Source organism: Rana temporaria, chromosome 9 (genome assembly GCF_905171775.1).
Source record: "Rana temporaria chromosome 9, aRanTem1.1, whole genome shotgun sequence".
Taxonomy (NCBI): domain Eukaryota; kingdom Metazoa; phylum Chordata; class Amphibia; order Anura; family Ranidae; genus Rana; species Rana temporaria.
Window position 1 is genome coordinate 97617503 of NC_053497.1, and position 20810 is coordinate 97638312.

The following is a 20810-nucleotide window of genomic DNA, read 5'->3' on the forward strand; positions in this document are numbered from 1 at the left end:
TTTTTGCATGGATACATGTCCCCTGGGGCAGGACCCCAAACACTTTTTTATGACAATAACTTGCACATTAACCTTTAAAATTAACACTTTTGATTTCTCCCTTAGACTTTTAAAGGGTTTTCCGTGGCTTTTTGAATTTGCTGTAAACACCCCAAATTGTTCGCTGATCGCCGAACGGGCGAACAGCCAATGTTCGAGTCGAACTCATGTTCGACTCGAACATAAAGCTTATCCCTAAAGACCGATTAATTGATCCATTCATTCTTTAAAATGGATGTAAACCCGATTCATAAAATTTCAGCTGGGCACATATGAGGTGTTTTTTGTTTGTTCACAGCAACATTCATCACTTTTTATCACCAATTAACTAGCGCAGCGTCAACCTTTGGGTTTTTTTCTTTCACATATGAGGTGTGTCTATTAAATAACGAGACTGATTAAATAACTTCACCTTTATCTATATGTATTACAAATTGAATGCTTGTCCCCTTCAATATATTCCCCATTTGCACTATTACTTTGCTGCAGTCTTGTTTTCCCCTGCCTGGTCCAAGGCATGGAGAAAATAAATTTCTATCAGCTTTTTTAACACATCCGCCGTTTTCTTCTTTACAGCATTAACTGATTTAAAACATGTTCCTTTAACCACGGATTTAACTTTTGGGAATTCATTCTCACATCCCTCACTGAATCTTTTGTGCCACTCAAACACATACGTACAAGACAGGCCTCCATTCCTATAATTTGTAGTAAGCATTTGAAAACATTCTGTTTGTGTTTTTTGCAATTTTCAAAAAAAATTCAAATTGACACGTTGTTCAACTTTTAAACTTAGCATTCTTTCAGTACACTACAGATAACACAGCCAAACTAAATGGCAACTCACAATCAACTAAACATCATAGAGTGTTGCTGCTTGTCATGCAGGTTCAAACATGTTCAAGGTCACCACATATGCAGTTATAACCAGGGCTTTTTTTCAGAAGGAACGCGGGGAACGCAGTTCCGGCACCTCCAGCTTTGAATGTATGTAATGGTGCTCGGAGGTGGGGTAGGGGGTGGAACCAAGAAACGGTGCTCGGAGGTGGGTAGGGAGTGGAACCAAGGAATGGTGCTCAGAGGTGGGTAGGGGTTGAAACCAATGAATGGTGCTTGGAGGTAGAACCAAGAGATAGTTCTTGGAACCAAGAAACGGTGCTCGGAGGTGGGTAGGGAGTGGAACCAAGGAATGGTGCTCAGAGGTGGGTAGGGGTTGGAACCAAGGAATAGTGCTCTGAGGTGGGTAGGGGGTGGAGAAAGGGAATGGTGCTCGGAGGTGGGTAGGGGGTGGAGAAAAGGAATGGTGCTTAAAAATGGGGAGGGGGTGGAACCTAAGAATGGTGCCTCGGAGGTGGAACCAAAGAATGGTGCCTCGGAGGTGGAACCAAGAAATGGTGCTCAGAGGTAGGTAGGGGGTGAAACTAATGAATGGTGCTTGGAGGTGGGTAGGGGTGGACACAAGAGGTGACTCAGAAGGAGGGAGTTCCTGCACCTATTCTCTGAGAAAAAAAAGCCATGGTTATAACCATTTCTGACTACTTTGTTTACTACATGAGATCACAGTCTTGTTATTTAATAGACACACCTCGTATATCTGTAGTGTTTTCTTATCTCTCTCCTTTAGCTGTCTCCTGCTCCGTAGCTCTGTTTTCACTCATTCTCAGAGACGGGAGATAGATGTGGGTGTCGGGGGAGGTTTCTATAAATAGATTAGCAGTCAGTTTGCTATCTAAGAGAAGAGCTCCGGACATTCCTATTTTATTTTGCCTATGAGGAGAGGGGGTGTGTGCCTTTCCTCCAATCAGCTGTCTTGGCTGTATGCCAATAATCCACTCCCAGTGTCAACCAGGAAGAGAAAAACTTTAACCTGAAGAACACTTTCTAAAGGATATATACAGATGAAGACAGGAGATATACATGTAAAACTTATGTAGGGAGATCTCTGTGTATCATCTGAGGCTGGTTATATATGAGGGTTTACATTAATTGGACTTACCTTGCCAAGTGTTTGCAAGCATTTCCCTTGTTGTTTCCTTGTTCTCACAATGTAACCAGCTTTATAAGATTATTAATAAAGGAATAAAGGTCAAATGGTATTCATTTTTGCCTATCATGTAATTTATGTGATTAATTTACATTTGATACATGTAATCATTTACATTTATGCATATGGAGAAGTGATATTTTATTGTGATGAGCACAAAAGGTTACATACAGGTGATAGAGGTCTCTGTATGGCAAATGTTATTAATAATAAAGGAGTGTTTAAATCACACAGGCAAGAACTGCCAAAGGACTTGGGGGTATTTAGCAATGGTGACACTATTTATCATTGTAAAGGCAATTAAAGTCAAATTAAAGCAAAAACCAGGGCTCTGCTGCAAACAACCCATCTTGGTTCATCTTTCTAAAGAGCATTGTTCATAATGAGCTAACAAGAGTCCACTAGGGGATCAGGGATGTTATAATGGCCAGCTTGACAGTGGTTTCTTTATAGAAACAGAAGAAGCAATGAGCAGAACCTTTGGCATACAATAGATCCTGGGATCCAGGGATTAAGGGAAGGTGGGGAAAATATTCTCTCTGACACCATGGATACAATAAACAACTTAATAAATGAAGAAAACAATACATTACTTAATAATAAAGACCAGACAGGAGATTAAACCTTGCATTCCACAAACCCCAACTAACAATATAGAAACATGTGAGGTGTAGCTCCAACTGAAAGCACAACTCCAACCCAAACTTCAGTAGGAACAGAGTAGGGGAAAAGTTAGAGGCCCTATTTGATTTGTATTGTTGTTTCTGTAGCTTTTGGAAAGATCTATCAGTATAAATTTTGGCCAAAATGTTTTGCTAAATTTTGTAACAGAAACAAAGAAAAAATCATTTTTTCAGAATTTTCTGTTTTTTTTTTTTTTCTTATAGCGCAAAAAATAAAAAACCCAACGGTGATTAAATACCACCAAAAGAAAGCCCTATTTGTGTGAAAAAAGGACGAAAATTTCATTTGGGTACAATGTTGTATGACTGAGTAATTGTCATTCAAATTGTGAGAGCACCGAAAGCTGAAAATTGGTCTGGTTATTAAGGGTTTAAGTGCCCAGTTGTCAAGTGGTTAACCTTAAACTGCCTAGAGGGTTCTTTACTCTGATAGCTGGATTCACCTAGATGGGCCTAACGTTAGGCAGGTGTAGCGTATCTCATATACGCTATGCCGCCGTAAGTTAGAGAGGCAAGTGCTGTATTCACAAAGCACTTGCTTCCTAAGTTACGGCGGCGTAGATTAAATGTGCCGGCCTAAGCGCGCCTAATTCAAATTGTGAAGAGGTGGGCGTGTTTTATGCTAATTAATCGTGACCCGACGTGATTGACGTTTTTAACGAACGGCGCATGCGCCGTCCGTGGACATATCCCAGTGTGCATGCTCCAAATTACGCCGCTAAGACTTTTTGGTTTCGACGTGAACGTAAATTACGCCCAGCCCCATTCACGGACGACTTACGCAAACAACGTAAAAATTAAAAAATTTGACCCGGGTCCGACGTCCATACTTAACATTGGCTGCGCCATCTTTTTGGTGGAATAACTTTAGGACTGAAAACGCCTTACGTAAACGGTGTATCTTAATTGCGACGGGCAAGCGTACGTTCGTGAATAGGCGTATCTCGCTGATTTACGCATTCTAGGCGTAAATCAGCGTACGCGCCCCTAGCGGCCGGCCTAAAAAGACAGATAAGATACGACAGCGCCCGCGGTTGTATCTTAGCTAGATTTAAGTGTGTCTCAATTTGAGAATACACTTAAATTTACGACGGCGCAGATTCAGAGTTACGACGGCGTATCTACTAATACGCCGGCGTAACTCTCTCTGAATCTGGCTATAAGTGCGGTAAGGATGTGCAATTCTCTTCCACAGGCAGTGATTTTAGTAGGGAGCATCGATATTTTCCAAAAACTATTATATAGGCACCTTAATGACCACAACATACAGGGATATACAATGTAATACTAACATAAAATCACACACGTAGGTTGGACTTGATGGACTTTTTCAACCTTGTCTACTATGTAACTATGTAACATTTCTCAACGTTCTATAACTCCTAACACAGCAACAATGACTTTCTGATGTGATTTTTAACATGCCCTAATAATAGCATACTAAAAAATAAAAAATAAATACTATACTAGAAGTAGTAATTATAGCACTACACACTGGTGCATATACAGTATATATTGTGGCATTAGAAAACAGTACATGTCATTGGCATCGGAATTTATGTGAATGTGCTATTCTTCCACAATGTTTCTGTTGGTTATTTTTCTTGCTGCAAATACTGAGAAGGTAGATTGCGGAATGTGTAAGTGTCTTCTCTTCTGGCAGTCAATAAGTGAAGGTGTTAGAAAGCCTCTCCATGATTAATGTTATTTCACTTAAACTTTTATAGCCAAATAAAACAGTAGGCTCTGAAGGAACTGACATGAGCTAAGGGATACTACCTTACCCATAATTCATTCTCTATAACTTAGATAACTTGCACTGGCTTTGTGCTGCTGGTCTTGTTTTATGATGCCACAGAATATAAGAGGGTCTGCTTTGGCAAAAATAAAATACAAGGGCAGCATTGTACCATAATACTTGCAATGACTACTGCACAAAATAAGATGGCAATGTTTAGAAACAAAAAATGAATGACCCTTTACTGGATGTATTTATCATTACAGATGACTGTCATCCAGAATCATTTATTTTGTTTAGGGCAAAGGGTTTAGGAACAGCGTAGTGTAACATTATAGTGTAGTGTAACATTATATTATGGCTTTTAAGTGCAGAACACAAGAGACATGAACAAAGTTTCTAAATATCCAACAGGAATAAGGAGATCAATAAAATATACAGGGAAAGTTATAGTTTAAATAGTTATTATGTACTCCACCCAAAAACAGCAATGTATTAGTTTTGATTGGTCATCTTACCTTCTGTACACAGCACCATTCTCAGCTTGTGTCAGATAAGCCCTTAATGTAATTGGAAACCTAAAACTTTTAGGGCCAGATTCACATACAAATGCGTTACGCTGCGGCGGCGTAACGTATCCCATTTACGTTACACCGCTGCAAGTTTACAGCGTAAGTGCTTGATTCACAAAGCACTTACCTGTAAACTTGCGGCGGCGTAGCGTAAATCCGCCCGGCGCAAGCCCGCCTAATTCAAATGAGGCGGGGACCATTTAAATTAGGCGCGTTCCCACGCCGAACGTACTGCGCATGCTCCGTCCCTAAAATTTCCCAACGTGTATTGCGCTAAATGACGTTGCAAGGACGTCATTGGTTTCGACGTTAACGTAAATGGCGTCCAGCGCCATTCACGGACGACTTACGCAAACGACGTGAAATTAAAAATTTGACGCGGGAACGACGGCCATACTTAACATTGGTTAGACCACCTAGAGGGCATGCTTAGTTTTACGCGACGTATCTCTACGGAAACAATGTAAATTTAGAGCGACGGGCAAAGCGGACGTTCGTGAATCGGCGTAACTAGTCATTTGCACATTCTACGCCGACCGCAATGGAATCGCCACCTAGCGGCCGGCCTAGAATTGCAGCCTAAGATCCGACGGTGTAAGTCACTTACACCTGTCGGATCTTAGGGCTATCTATGCGTAACCTGATTCTATGAATCAGGCGCATAGATACGACAATCGTATCTCAGAGATACGACGGCGTATCAGGAGATACGCCGTCGTATCTCTTTTGTGAATCTGGCCCTTAGTTTTTTTGTTTAAATAACAATTATAGTGTACCTATCTGCTCTATGCAATGGTTTTGCACACAGCAGCCCCAATCCTCCTCTTCTCTTGTCTCAAACCAGCGCTCCTGGTTCCTCCCCCCTGCCAAGTGTCCCCAGAGTAAGTCCATTGACACACAGATCGTGGCTTGGCCCCACCTTCTACATTCTGCTCACAGGTTGTGATTGACAGCAGCAGTAGCCAATGGCTCCAGCTGCTTTGTTTCTGTCCAGTGAGGAGAGAGAGCCACTACACTTGTTCACAGCTTTGGATCAAGATCAGGATCAGGCTCAGGTAAATTTAAGAGGGGCTGGCGGCAGCTGCTTACAGAAGGTTTTGTACCTTAATGCAGGTAAAACAGAACCTTCTACCTTTAGAACCACTTTAATGGGAGTTTGACATTTACAAAATCCTGGACTTTGGAGCCACAATCCTCCAAGGCTTTACAACATGATGTAATCTCCATCTTGTAAGGTAGGTTTTATTGCAGTCTTTCTGTAGTATTTAGTTCACATTTGTTTTTTTAACTGCCTATTTTCTTTGACTAGTATAGGTGGAATGTTCTGGGGTTGATTATCATTTGCAGAGTGGAGCAGCTTATGATCATTTAAGGTGATGATGCTATGCCCATGATTCCTGTGTTTAACCATGGTTAAAGTGGTTGTAAACCCTCCAAACCAACTTTTACCTACAGGTAAGCCTAGATTAATGCTTACCTATAGGCGTTTGCAATGTCTTCTAAACCTACACGGTTTAGGAGATATTTGCCAACAAGAATGCACCGATGTCTACGGCGCATGCGCACTGTAGACAGCGGCGCAGGCGCACTGAGCGTGCCGGATTTCTGAATGGGATCATGCGCGCGGGGTCATGCCGGTCCCGCGCGCATGCACAGGGGTGACTTTATCGCCGCTCCGGCCAGTCACATTGCCGGAGCGGTGATACCCGGAAGGCACTCGGAAGAGAGATGGTGGCAGCAGTGGAGGGGAACAAGGAGCACTTTGGGGGGTTTGATCTCAGGTAAGTCATTCATAATGAACTAGTATGCTATGCATACTAGCTCGTTATGCCTTTCTCTTGCATGGTTTTTTTTTTTAGGAGAAAAAAAATTGGGTTTACTTCCTCTTTAAAGTGTAGGTGAAACACTGGAGCATAACTTCAAGAATAATCCTCAGTTTTGGAACAGCAGCTTAGAATGTGGGTTAATGAAATTGGCTACTATTGTGACTTCTATTGTGGCAAAAAAACAATCCATTGGATGGTCATCATTTTAACACTACTATGGTAATGTGTGGATCTACTTCACTGTTTTCCTTTGAGAGCAAATGTTTGAATATATGGACACTTCACTTTATTTGTATGTTGACTGTAGATAGTTAGGAGCCAGGACAAAAGCAAAGGTTCTATATAATAATCTGCACTAATCGTTCACAGCCAGCAGAAGGCTTCACTGCCTGTTGATCTAATGCAAGGTTTTGCCATGGCCAGGAGGAATGTGTGTACATACAATCATAGGCTCCCTTTGGTTAGAATGTAAACTTTATGCAAAATGGAGAACTGATAACCATTTTCTCAATTTCTGATTCATTCCTGGGCAGTAGAGTATATCCAGAATTCAATTTTGACATTTATGAGCTCCTATGTTCTAATGTATTTGAAGAAACCATTCACAAGAGTATCCATAATAACCAACTCCTCACATAAACCTTGCCGTTAGCAAGAAGCATGAGCATTGTGTGAGCCATTCTGAACAGTCCTGTCTCAAGTCAAAGTCTTTGCCATAGTCATACTAATATGCACACCAATTTACACACCAACTACAGTCTTCTTAAGCAGGATCGAAATGTTCCCAGTATATATACATGGGGACCTCCTCCCCATCATTTGACCCAGGAAACTGCTCCTCTTCATTGGCCCTGCAGGCCTTCTCACCATCATCATCGTAGATGAGAGCACCAGCTGCCAGGGGGATGAGAAGTAAGGTAAGTATTTCTGCTTATTCTGTGCTCAGGCTAAACCCTTGTCGTTAGGGGGGGGGGGGGGGGGGGCAGAAGGCTACATAAGCATTTTTATTTAAATCTAAAATTTCAGCATGACCAAGTGCATATATACAGTGGCCCAGATTCAGGTAGATTTGCCCATTACTTACACATGAGCTGCTCAGCTGAATTTCTCTGCGCTGGGGCAATTTTGCCAAATTGCCACCTGATTCAGGAATCGTTTGTTCATTTAATTTGCTCCTGTTTAAGGCAAAGCTGAGGGCGCAAGGCCGTGCAAGTCAAAGTGGGTGTGCCCCTATGTAAATGAGGATTTTCCGGCTCAGCAGAGGTTTGCGCCAGGGGGCGCGCATGCGCAGTTATAGCGCTGCCGTCTGCGCATGCGTCAAACTGCGCCTAGCATAATTTCAGGGCAAATCATGCTCAGCTGCTTGCACTGAGCAAATAAATAGGAGCAGACTTGCGCAGGTTCTTTGCTGAATTTCATCCTGCTTTTTCCTACCCCCCTGAGCAAGGAAATTCAGCCCATTTTGAAGAGATGGCACCTCCCAAAGGAACTAAAAAAAGAAAGGCAAACTTTGTGGCTGCGGAGATGGACATCTTAATTGCTGCACTCCAGCAACATAAATAACTTCTATATGGTGCCCAGCGGGCAAACACCACCGTTGTCCAAAGGAGGGCTATCTTTGAAGCCATAGCCCTGGACATCAATGCCCTGGGTAATGAAGAGCATTCCTGGGATGACATTAAAAAAAACTGAATGATATGAGGCGCAGGGTCCGGGATAAACTGGCTCTTATCAGAAAACATACCGGTGGCACGGGAGGTGGACCGCGATGTAAGATCCGTCTTAATCATGAGGAGGAGCTTATTGCCCAAACTTTTGTGCAGGAGCAGGTGGAGGGACTTGCAGGGTACGACTCCACTCTTGGGAACTTGGGGACTGGTAAGTTATTTTTGTTTCATATCTGCTGTGCATCATGGGAGGGGGTAGAAGTGAACATATTTGTGGGTAGAAGTGAAGATGGAACTATTATTTTTGTTTCATATCTGCTGTGCATCATGGGAGGGGGTAGAAGTGAACATGTGAGCAGTGTGTTGCACCAGCAAAATATTACGTTTTGGTGTCATCCACAGGTGGTGATGATGATGATGAAGCTGGGCCGTCTTCGGCTGCGGGTCGACCGACTCCATCCATACCAGAGCCAGGGGTCCAGTCAGGCCCCATGGACATTATGGCTATGCTGGTCCAGGAGGAGATCCTACCGGGGCCAAGTATGGTGGAGGAACTTGTTTTGGAGGAGGATTCCTTTTTCCTCATCCAGGAGGACTCTGGCTCCCTCCAGGAGGATACCACCATCCCTGAGCAACCCACCACCCCCCCCGCCCAGCACGTCATCTCCCTCCAGGGCAAGCCCCTCCAGGGCAAGCCCCTCCATTGTGGACCCCTCCCCTTCTCCCTCTGTCCGTGCCCGAGCCTCTCCTCCCAGGAAGGCTCTGTCAAAAACGAGGCATATATCCTCCAGCCTCCGTGACGGTCTGCTGGAGGAGCAGGCCCTGCAGACCCGCCATATAGGGGCCATGGTGGGAGATGTTCGCCGTCTGGCGGACAGCATGGCATCCACCTCCACCTCTGTGCAGCATGCCCTCACCCTGCATGCAGACCGGGACAAACATGTCTCACAGAGCCTGGCGGAAATAAGTGGCAACTCCAAGGCCATAGTCACCTGCTTGGTGGCTCAGGAGAACGCCCCCGCTTTATTAAGCAGGATGGCAGCTGCGGTGGAGGCCAACACCGCTGCTGTGCAGGCCAACACCGCTGCAGTGCGGGAGGAGGGGAGACTTACCCGCCGTCATCAGCGGGATACCACCACCCGCCAAATGCGGATGTTGGCCCAGACCAACACCATCCTCGCCCGCCTGGCCAACGCCATGGAGGGCATGCAGCCACCACCTGCGAGGAGTGTGGAAGTAGGGGTTGATGCTCCTCCCCCCCCTCAATCCCCACCCCATGCCTCCTCCGCACCACGGAGATTGAGGAGCCAGAGCCGGGGCACCCTTGGCCCAAAGAAAAAAATCCAAAAAATGATCGAATTTCTACATTTATTTTATGCTCAGAATATGAGTTTATTTTTTTTTTATATATGCTCAGGATATGATTTTTTTTTATTTTTGTAATATGCTCAGGATATGAGTTTTTTTTATTTTTGTAATATGCTCAGGATATGAGCTTTTATATTTATTTGTAGTCCCTACACACGGTGAGGAGTGTATACTACAGTGTGACTGGTGTGTGAATGGGGGGGGGTGGCACTCCTGCTGGAAAAGGGGTGTCACCCTCTGCCATGTGAAAGGTGTATGAATGGACAGCAACATAATTGGAGCCTTGACGCGGCGTTGCTGCTCCCTAATACCATGGGGTATTGTTGGGTCTAATCCAATTTGGGGTGCATGTGTCGGGTGTGTGCTAGGGACTACAGTGGTGTGCATACATGCATTATACTTGTGACAAGATCAGGGTGTGTTTAATGTGCAAAGAGACGTTCCACAAGACCATTCCGGATTGCTCTTCCCTCAGAAGATCCGGTAGTGTTTCTTGGGGGGGGGGTTGCGTGGTTTGGGGGTAAGGTCATTGCGTAGCTCAATGTGCATGCCCCTTCTCTGAGCAAAATTGTGGAGAATACAACATGCCCCGACGATTTGGCACACAAAGTTGGGTGAATACAACAGGGTCCCCCCTGATTTATCCAGACATCGGAATCGAGATTTAAGGATGCCAAATGTGCGCTCCACCACCGCACGGGTACGTGCATGGGCTTCGTTAAATCTTTCCTCTCCTGGTGTTTGAGGGTTACGAAATGGGGTCATCAGATGTGGTCCCAGGGCATATGCAGAGTCACCTGGAAGGGAAAAGACAGGAGGATGTTAGTCGTGCATGTGCCCCTTGTGATGTCTGCATCATGGGGGGGGGGGCAGTCATACCTGACACCCATGTCACTCACCAATCAGCCAGCTGTCTCCATACATGTTCTGGTCAAACTCGGTTGGGATGGGGCTGTGTCGGTAAATAAAACTGTCATGGCTTGACCCTGGGTGTTTGGCACGGACATGCCATATGAGGCCATGTGCATCCACAATAACCTGCACATTTATTGAATGCCAATGTTTCCTGTTGCAGTAGATATGCTCGAGGAGCCGGGGGGGCGTAGTGCCACATGGGTACAATCTATTGCACCCACAGTGCGTGGAAATCTGGCTATTTCATAAAAATCACTGATTGCCTTCTGCCGCAGGTCAGCCGTGGTTGGTTTGATAAATTGTGTGCCCATGCGTCTGAGTATTGCAGGGATCACTTGGTGCACACACCTGCTCATGCTGGATTGGGACATCCCCGCCACCACTCCACCTGTGCGCTGAAATGAGCCACTTGCCAAAAAATGAAGGGTTGCCACTACCTTCACCAGTGGCTGCACTGCCTGTCCCCGATGGGTCGGGCTGCTGATGTCATCCTGCAGGATTGTTACCAACTCAAGGATGACTTCAGGGCTGAAGCGAAACATGCGATACACCTCATTATCACTCATCTCAAAAAGGTTGTAGCGCCCTCTGTAAATCCTCTCCCGTGCCCTCCTACGAGTCGGCTCAGTCAATAGAATATCAAGAACCATAGCTGCCCCTGGCATGTTGGTGCACAGATGTGAGGTTCCGAAAATGTGGGTGCTCTGCTTGTTCAGCTCGTCTGTCTAGGTGCTGCTGAAGTTGCGCGCTCCTTCAGATGACATTTGGCCATCTTTTGCTAACTTGCCCCTGCTTTTAGCAGGAGCAAGTTTGCCCGGGGAAAAAAGCTTGCGCGCTTCCAGCGCAAGATGCGCATCACACGCGCATGTTTCTGAATCATCGGCAGTACCTAATTTGCATATTCGCTGAGGGAATTCCATGAAGGCGCAACTTACACCCCGCGCAAAATTGCGCTATAATTGCGCCGGAGCAGCGAGGCTGCGTGCGCGGGAAAATGGCCGCATTTCAGGCTTAACAGGTTTACAGAATCAGCCGCAAATTTGCATGGGAGCAAATCAGTACTTGCGCGGCGCAAATCACACTTGCTCCCGCGCAAGTGCTTCTTGAATCTGGGCCAGTATATATATATATATATATATATATATATATATATATACCGTATAAAAACTGTACATTTTAGGACTGCTGCTAACACTATTTGCAGTCCCACATATACATCAAACTGAAGATAATATCTAAGTGCAGCACTGTCCACTATTATTCTATGTGTAATCCACCATACATAACAATATACAAAAAAATCCCCAGACTAACTCATGGAACTCATGTGTTTGATGACGTAATGAAGAGGGCAGGGCTAATAATATCACTCTGCACACCCGGAAGTTTGCGAGCCGCCATCTTTTGAGTGTCTGGAGATCAGTAATTTTAAGGGGAAAGGAGACTGTACACTGTGGTACATCAGTAATGCACTTTGAAGTGGAACACAATGCTAAAACTAAAATCCCTGCATCTATAGCCACCAACATTCTAACACTAACCTTTCTAGCCCTGTAAAGAAAAAACTAGTACATACCTTTTCTGCAGGCGATCCGACCCGATCTCCAGAGGTGGAAGCTCTGCAGAGGACACATCGGACAATGGCTATGAAATGAATGGGAATTTACGTCACTCTTAGGCCCCGTACACACGACCAAACATGTATGCTGAAACTGGTCCGCGGGCCAGTTTCAGCATACATGTTCGGTCGTGTGTAGGCGCGAGCGGGCCGAATTCCAGCAAACATTTGCCCGCCGGGCCTTTTCCCAGCGGGCAAATATTCCTGGACGTGTTTTAAAACCGTCCGCTGGAATCCTGCCCGCTCGGACATGTACGGTCGTCAGTACAGACCTACCGTACATGTCCGAGCGCCCGCCGTCCCTCGCATGCGTCGAATGACTTTGACGCATGCGTGGAAGCCTTTAAATGGCAGGCCCGCCCACGTCGCCGCATCATCGTCGCGGACACGCCCCGCGTAGTGTTTACGCGCGGACTTCTGTACGATGGTTAGTACAACCATCGTACAGAAGCCCTCTGGCAGGCATGTACGGTGAAAACGGTCCGACGGACCGGTTTCACCGTACATGTTTGCTCGTGAGTACCCGGCCATAGACTAACTTTGGGGCTTTCGATTTCGGCTGTGTCCTCTGCACCCGCCCACACAGCAAAGCCGCGGCTGACATATCAGCGTGGGATCGGGTCAGATCGCCACGGATCACCTGCAGAAAAGGTATGTATAGTGTTTTGTTCTTTACGGGGTTAGATAGGTTAGTGTTAGAATGCTGGTGGCTATAGATGCAGGGATTTAGTTTAGTTTTATCATGAACTTCCACTTTAAAATGTTAGTGTTTTGATGATATTCAATACAGTAAATGTTGATGGGAAATGGTTTTATGAGAATCTGTTTTGTCTGAGCCTTGGAAGAAAGACTGTGGGACGAGTAAAGAGGATAGAGATGGATTAAATATCAGGGGTATTCCTGTTGTGGAGAATGCCTGTGGATAAAACCTACCCAGGTTAAAAAGGAAAAGCGATGTCTGAGTTAAAATAGTTTTGGGTTACGGTAAATACTGGAGTTTAGAGTATATCCATAGATCGGAACTGCAAAAGCTGAAATTATGGATAGCACAGTAATCGATTGATTAATAGGAACCAATAATCAGACTATAATCACTATTTGGTATATAAATATGTCACATCGAGATTGTAATTAACACAAAGGAAGTGTATAAATCTATCAATTACCAGAAGCATAATCATATTACATAAGGACATTGCTATGGTTGCCTTGCACAAATTACACTGTTTATTTTTGTATATTGTGGATTACACATTGAATTATAGTGGACAGTGCTGCACTTAGATATTATCTTTAATCATTTTTATTGCTGCGTGTTATGCAGCAGGTTCACTTTAATGTATATGTAAACCCTTACCTTGTAAAACAACCCATTCAGTTTAAATTAGAAACACAAGGCAAATTGTTTGAGTTTGTATTATGTATATACAGTATATATCTATCTATCTATCTCTCTCTCTATATTATATATATATATATATATATATATATATATATATATATATATAAAAGATAAATATGTTTTATTTATTTTTTTATAAGTGATCACGTGACCTTTGTTTTTAGCTGCATAAGGGCGCTGGTGATGGAGACTGCAGGGCTCCCAAGTAGAATGCAAAGGGGAAAACTGACTACAATGAGATGGACTTGCTTCAATACCTTGGTATAGTCAGTTTAAAATAGGACAGCAGGGGGACTGGCAGGATCACCAAGTATTTCACACAAAGGAAGCAATGCAAAAGAAGAGGATACCTTTTAATATAAGTATATGGTACCACAGACTCATTAGAAATATGAACTTCAATCCCCAGCAGCACATACATACCTTCCCTTTGCTCTTCAATGATCTGTTATACCTGGGGCTGGCGTTACCCCTAGGCGAACTAGGCAGCCACCTAGGGTGCACTGCCACCCAGGGCTGCCATCAGGAATTATGGGGCCCCTTACACAGCTTCAGGCATGGGCCCCCTGGAGCAGAGAACCGGGGGGGGCTGCCGCAAATTGAGCGATAAAGATAAAGAAAAATATATATAAAAAAAGGGGGTAGCCATCCGGGACCTTGGGGACCTCTGGGCCCTTTAATAAAAAGAAAAAAAATATATATATAAAAAAATATATATATTTTTTTTAAAAAGGGGGGTTGCCATCTGGGGCCCTGGGACCTCTGGGCCCTATATATATATATATATATATATATATATATATATATATATATATATATATTAGGGCTGTGGAAATTAACTATTAATTCATCAATTAATCTTTAATTATTTTGATCCATCAAAATTTTTTTGATTAGTACTCACCTCTCTGCCGACTTCCGGGCCTTCAGGGAGTTCAGTCGGAGATCCGGTGACATCACAGACACCGGGTGGGGCTTGCCGTGTCCATCTGAAGGGCTCCTTTGCTGTGCCTTCATATCTGCATGCCGGCGGGACCTTACTATCTGCCACACGCAAGGGCTGTTACACTTCCCTCTATCAACCTGGGATTCTACAACCATCCACTGGGAGTTGTGATAGTTCCCTTCATGGGACATCTACATGCCGACGGACTGATGTTAACCTCTCCTCATCTGGATTCAGCCGTGGCATCGTTGTACACATTTTTATACCAGTATCATACTTGGCTACTTTTGCTACCGTTTGGTATTACTCGCACCATTTTTACAGTTTATGTACTGTAGCTACATCGATTTTATCTCCAGTGCAATATTTATTTTGTTACCTACTTAAAGACTTTAAAAGTTTTAATGCTATTCCCATTAAGCGCTGCCTTTGCTATCCATTTTTCCAGTGGTTGGTAGCTGCACTGGGAATCAGCCTGCAAGGAGGAGATAAGCTAAAAGTAGTTGGATCTGTATGTGCGTTATAATTAATCCAAATTAGTCGATTAAACGATTTAAAAAAAACGATTAATCGAACACAAAAATTTTGATCAGTAACAGCCCTAATATATATATATATAAATATATATATATAAAAATATATTTTTTTTATAAAAAAAGGGGGGTTGTCATCTGGGGCCCTGGGGATCTCCGGGCCCCTGGGGACCTCCGGACCCCTAAAAAAATAATAATAATAAAAATGTTTTTTTTTTTTTTGTTTGTTTTTTAAGGGGGTTGCCATCCGGGCCCCTGGGGACCTCTGGGCCCCTTACAGGTGTACTGCCTGTACCCCCCTGATGGCGGCCCGACTCCGCTGCCTCAAGGTAACATCTCCCAAGCAGGGGCAGACTGACCATAATTAACAACGGTGTGATTGCAGAGTGTGCAGTGGCACTGCCCTGGCCTGGATGCAGCTCAGAGTCAGTGTGGCTAATCACATGGCTCAAGGAAGGGAGATGGGATCAGGAGACCAATGGGAGGTTATGATCCTTCTCCCGTCCCCCTCTCGCTGCTCAATGTAATTTTGCTCCTCCCCAGGAGTTCCCCCAGGACCTCCGCCCCTCCGTCCTCAGCCCGGCTTTGAGTATGAAGCTCGCTGCCAGTTTTTCCTGGCCCCTCCCCAGGCTCAACCAGGCGCCTCAGCTCAGCCCCTCCCTCCACAGCCTGGCTCCCGAGTATGGTGCTTGCCATCAGGTATTCCTGAGTCCTTCCCCAAATCACCCTAGTGCCTCGGCTCCGCCCCTCCCTCCCCAGCCCAGCAGGACTTGTCTGCAGAAGCTTGACATTGCACTCCTAATCCACCTCCAATGCATTCCAGGCTTCTGAGAAAATATGTGCATTTATTCATTTTTCTGCAAAGGTGAAGGTATCCTTTAATCCAAAAACAGGCAATTAATCAGTACATGAATCAACATTCTCTCATAACCTTCATTCCAGAACAGTATAACAAAAGCTGAGTCTTCTGCATCTGTGCTGCACTGACCTTCTCTTTTCTAGTGTGGCTCAATTCACAATGAAACTAATTAAACAAAATGTCTTTGTGTTTTTGGCAATATTATACTTGGCACCAAAGCAAATCCATTAGACAGCGATGCGCAGCAAAAAAAACAAATTGAACTCCTTTTTTACTTCAGAATTATACATTATACTTAGCATAGATAAAAAATAAAATAAACATAAATTAGTGAATATCCTTGCTTATTGTTTGATAATTCAAGTTTGCATAGAAAGCTTGTTTATCTATAATGATTTGTAACAGATTTGTTAAATGAGGTAGATTTTAATATTATACTTAGGGATGAGCTTGATGTTCGAGTCAAACGCAAGTTTGACTCAAACATTGGGTGTTCGCCCATTCGCCAAACAGCAAACTTTTATGGGGTGTTTGCGGGAAATTGGAGCTATAATGCACTGTGAGATCTCAGTGCATTGCTGTATGATGATTGGCCAAAGCATGCACCTGACCTGCATGCTTTGGCCAATCACAGTCCACTCTGCTGAGAGAGCCATAATTGGCCAAAGGCAATCATGGCTCAGGGGGACTAAGTCCAGGCCCCACAATATATAAGGCTGCTTACATAGCGGGCGCGTGTAGTGTTGTTGGCGTGGACGGAGAGATAGCTTGAGTTAGATTAAGCAGGCAGGGTATTTAGTTAGTGGCAGTGTATTTGATACATATATTGTGTATATTATGTATATATAATATACTTCAGGCGGTGTGTTAATATATATATATATATATATATATATATATATATATATATATATATATATTCTGCATTCAGTGTAGCCTATATATACAGTGCATTCAATGGTGTATAGTTTCTAATACACTTCTGGTGGTGTACACAGTATATAATACAGTGCAGCCGTTGTACAGTTTCTACTACAGTGCAGGTGGTGTAGACAGTATATAATACAGTTTTGTACAATGTGGAATTGGGGGGCAAGGGGATTTTAACGGTGCTGTATAAATAATGATGAGAAACGAGATGTGTAAGGCCGCGTACACACTTTCGATCCAAACCGATGAGAATGGTCCAACGGCCTGATGGTCTGATGTGCGTACACACCATCAGTTCAAAAACCGATCGGGTCAGAATGCGGTGACGTAAAACACACGACGTGCTGAAAAAAATGAAGTTCAATGCTTCCAAGCATGCGTCGACTTGATTCTGAGCATGCGCGGGTTTTGAACCGATGCTTTTGTGTACTAACCATCGGTTTGGACCTATCGGGCAGCAGTCCATCAGTTCGATTTTAAAGCAAGTTCTAAAATTTTTGACCGAAGGACAATGGACCGATGGGCCGTACACACGGTCGGTTTGGACCAATGAAACTGGACTTCAGGCCGTTTTCATCGGTTTGGACCGACCGTGTGTACGCGGCCTAAGAGTAAAATTTAAACAAACTTTAATAAGGTTCAAAGTTAAAAGAACATTAAATAGCAAAAGTAGCAAAATAGCTAATGAGCAGCTGGATGGTCATAACAAAAAGGAATCTGGCTAGATCGATTAGGTTTGAAGTTCACGTAAAAACCCGACATGTTTCACATATTCGCTTCATCAGGGAACATACAAGTAGAACCCAGAATTTCCATGATACTATACAGAAATGAAAAAAATTGATTAAGTAACAAATTACACATGGAAAAACAAAAATACATAGACAAAGTTGTTATAATAACAGGGACCATGTGTCAAAATCACCACGTCTGCCCCTACAGAAAATTGTGGAACTTACCCAGCCGGGAAGAAACCTCCCAATGTAGGCCACTACCCAGAAGATGGGGCGAACAAACACATAGCAAAGAAGAGGGTTCGACGTGGCCACAGAGGACATACAGTGACCTGGCTTAAAAGATAACCCAGAGGGGGAGATAGTGAGGCACAATAGTGTGGAAAATAGAGGACGTTTCTGGCTCCAAGCTGTCCTACTCATTGGTGCTATTACAAACCTGCTGTGTCTCCGCCATGTTCTCTCCCACTGCGCCAAAAGAGAATGGGCAGGGAATATGCTAGAAAGAACTCAGGGGCGGGCAATGTGGGCGGAGTTTTACGTATGCACAGTGTATATAAAGCTATCACGCAGGGGCGTTGCTAGGTGCCAAGAAGACCAGGGGCTTCAGCCCGAAGCCTAACCGGGAACCCGGGGGGGGGGGGGTTTCGCGCGTGCGGTTGGTGGAGTGGCACGGCACATGACACATGAGTGTGTGTGTGTCACATACACTAACATGTGACCTGACTACACTGGCCAGTGACCTGACTACACTGACCTGTAACCTGACTACACTGACCTGTGACCTGACTACACTGACCTGTGACCTGACTACACTGACCTGTGACCTGACTACACTGGCCAGTGACCTGACTACACTGACCTGACTACACTGACCAGTGACCTGACTACACTGACCTGACTACACTGACCTGACTACACTGGCCAGTGACCTGACTACACTGACCTGACTACACTGACCAGTGACCTGACTACACTGACCTGACTACACTGACCTGACTACACTGACCTGTAACCTGACTACAGTGACCTGACTACACTGACCTGTGACCTGACTACACTGACCAGTGACCTGACTACACTGACCTGTGACCTGACTACACTGACCTGTGACCTGACTACACTAACCTGTAACCTGACTACACTAACCTGTAACCTGACTACACTAACCTGTAACCTGACTACACTGACCTGTAACCTGACTACAGTGACCTGTGACCTGACTACAGTGACCTGTGACCTGACTACAGTGACCTGACTACACTGACCAGTGACTTGACTACACTGACCAGTGACCTGACTACACTGACCAGTAACCTGACTACACTGGCCAGTGACCTGACTACACTGACCTGTAACCTGACTACACTGACCTTTGACCTGACTACACTGACCTATGACCTGACTACACTGACCTGTGACCTGACTACACTGACCTATGACCTGACTACACTGACCTGTGACCTGACTACACTGGCCATTGACCTGACTACACTGGCCAGTCACCTGACTACACTGACCTGACTACACTGACCAGTGACCTGACTACACTGACCTGACTACACTGACCTGACTACACTGGCCAGTGACCTGACTACACTGACCAGTGACCTGACTACACTGACCTGACTACACTGACCTGACTACACTGACCTGTAACCTGACTACAGTGACCTGACTACACTGACCTGTGACCTGACTACACTGACCAGTGACCTGACTACACTGACCTGTGACCTGACTACACTAACCTGTAACCTGACTACACTAACCTGTAACCTGACTACACTAACTTGTAACCTGACTACACTGACCAGTGACCTGACTACACTAACCTGTAACCTGACTACACTAACCTGTAACCTGACTACACTAACTTGTAACCTGACTACACTGACCTGACTACAGTGACCTGACTACACTGACCAGTGTCCTGACTACACTGACCAGTGACCTAACTACACTGACCAGTAACCTGACTACACTGACCTGTGACCTGACTACAGTGACCTGACTACAGTGACCAGTGACCCGACTACACTGACCAGTGACCCGACTACACTGACCAGTGACCCGACTACACTGACCAGTGACCCGACTACACTGACCAGTGACCCAACTACACTGACTTGTGACCTCACTACACTGACCTGTGACCTCACTACCCTGACCTACATACACAATCACTGACCCCCATCCACTCCAGATCTGACCTCCCCCAGTACATTGTGTCCATTGTTTATTTCTATTCCTTTAAGATCATTAGATCATAGCTGGATCAGACACGGAGCATTGATGAGATTTGTGCACAGATCACCAATCCATCATCAGCCACAACACCGAGCACAGCGGAAATCAGATCAGATTAGCCCATTACACATCCCTCCTCCTCCCCCCACCTCGGGGCACACTGACCCACTGGACACCAGGAGGAAATCCGATCAGATAAGTGGGAGACATCCATCCATCCCCTGTCAGTGCAAACAGAGAGCTGTGCGTTTAAGGAGTTATTTTTTGTTTCACAAGATTTGCAAAATCATTTGCTGTAGCCTTCTTGTACCTGCAGGCTGCAGTGCTCGGGTGTCCTTTTCTCCTGTCACACTGCCTGGATGGCCGCCGGCGATGGCCGCCGGCGCAATGGTCCACCTCCTCATCACAGACTTCAGCCTGGCTGCTCACGCTTGGCGCGATTTGTCTCCCGTTTTGAAGGGGCCAGCCGTGCATGATGTGATGCATCATCAAGTCCCGGACGCGAATCGCGATAGCCCATTGGTCCACTGTGATGTCCATCATAACAGCACAGTGCAGCGCGCGCCTTTGATGGACAGCTCACTGGCCAATCCTGGGATCGCGGGCGGGACCGTGGATGGACGCTCCCGTCGCATGGCACAGACTTATCAGGCAGGCACAGTTTTTCAGGGGATTCGCATTCGCCG